Source organism: Cupressus sempervirens, chromosome 4 (assembly GCF_028749045.1).
Source record: "Cupressus sempervirens isolate cs-2001-9-10 chromosome 4, ASM2874904v1, whole genome shotgun sequence".
Lineage (NCBI taxonomy): Eukaryota > Viridiplantae > Streptophyta > Pinopsida > Cupressales > Cupressaceae > Cupressus > Cupressus sempervirens.
In genome coordinates, this window is record NC_143121.1 from 548,575,405 (window position 1) to 548,577,565 (window position 2,161).

A 2,161-nucleotide genomic window follows, 5' to 3' on the forward strand; every position below is an offset into this window, starting at 1 on the left:
GATTAGATAAAAATAATGATGAAAAATCTAAAGTCTTTACCTCAAATTCAAGATTCACTAGAGGTGATGTGGAGATGGGAATCATGTGTGGTTGAAAGACATCTAGATAATCATCATCTTATTGGCCTCCAGTTCCTCTTCTTTAAGATCTTTCTCCTGCTTGTATTCCACTTCAGTTGTTTCTTCTTTTTCACATGCATTTCCTTATTTTTCTAGATCTTTCACTTGGGATCTCTTCTTTATGAGGATGACATCGTAAAAAGATTTTAGTCAGCCTACTTGTGTTGCAACTTCTTTGGTAACCTCTCTGATAGGACTGCCTTTGAATGGTGGGATAAAGATAAAGACAACAAAGGTTTCTTCATCTCTTGTTGGAACCCAATATTTTAATATTTATTTATGTATAATGAAGGCTAATTGGTATCCTTCTTCAATAGACCTACCAACCTCCATTCTAGGGGAGGTACCTCAAATTCTAAAAATGAGAACACTAGACTCTTTAACCAAAAAATTTGAAATTTTTTAATAGAGCCACCAATCTCTACTTGCAGAGACAACAATTTTAACTAAGGAAAGTAAAACACTAATCTATGATTTCTGAGTCCCTAGTAGAGTCACCAAAAATTTATTAGTAAACAAATTTATCCTCATACAAAATGATTACAAAAATGACTCAAGAATGCCCAAAACGAAGACACAATAATCTACCAACAGTTGGGTCGCTTTGCCATTTGATTGAGCAAGCACCCTCCAAATTTTATAGGGTATAGCTCCCCAATTAAATATGTAAAGAATTAGATTTACAATGCTTTTAACCTAAAAGTGAAGGCTTCCCTCACTATTCTTGGATAGTGGGCAAATAACTTAACAACAACTAAAAGAAATAGAAAAGATAAAATCGACAACTAGTATAACATATGCATAATATAGTTATCCAACATTAGATAGGGACTTTAACAATTTAATATCAATTCAATATTAAATTGATAGTGAACAATCCAAAGCAAAATTTCTCATTCCAAAAATAATCTTGTTTAGGTACAATGCTGGAAAACTAAAACATGGCATAGCTATTAAAACTTTAAATAGAAGTTCACATCTAATATCCATCAAGAACTGCTAACACTATACATTTTAAATCTCCCTTACATGCAGCACATAGTTTGCCGACTTAGAAAAAGAAAAAACCCCCTTTCTTCCAAAGTTCTCCCACTAAATAAAGTTCTCAAGAGTTTTATTCAGTTTCATAACTAATTCTATGAAATTATCATAACTTAAATCTTGTTTCTTTTTATCATTGTTCACGATCACTTTCCTTTATACATTTCTTTTTATAGCATAAATTATTTATAAACATTATAATTAAGAGTTAATGGATATCATTTTATAATGTTTATAAGAAGACTTGGACATGTGGCATTTACTGGTGATGAAATGTTGTCATTTCATAATTGTCATGACAGTTTTCATAGTCCACTCCAATGCCAATAACATTTGATCTGTAACAAATCTGACAAAATCATTCGGGGAATATTTAGAAGACTAGGACTACTAAAATGTATCCAAGAACCAGCTGAATCTAATGGTTAGATTGAAATTTATGACCCTGAAATATGACTAATTTTCTATGATTTGCATTCTATGACTATTAGTGTTGATTCTACAGTGTTACACTCAAAAACCCATAACTTTTTATCCATAATGAATATAATAAAAATATTCAAAGAAGATTTAGAAAATTAGGTTTTGAAAAACATATCTAAAATTCAGCTAGATCCAAAAGTCAAATTGAGAGATATGATCCCCAAAATATGACTAATTTTCTATGATTTGCATTTTGTGATTGCTAATGTTGATTCGACAGTGTTGTGAATAGTCATATTTATGTCACAAATTAGGACACATTTTGAAAATTTTAGTTGCTTAAATTTAGAAAATTAGGTTTACTCACACATATCCAAAATTGAGCATGATCCAATGGGGGATTTGAAAGTTATGACCCCATACTGAGACCCAATTTTCAATTTTTAGAAAACCTGTTATAGTTGTTAAAACTGAATCTATGAATTGTTGAACCTCTCAAACCACTAAATTAAACCCATAATCATGTCTCTAAGTTGGAATTTGAATTTGAATTTGAACTTTAAACTAGGATATCTAA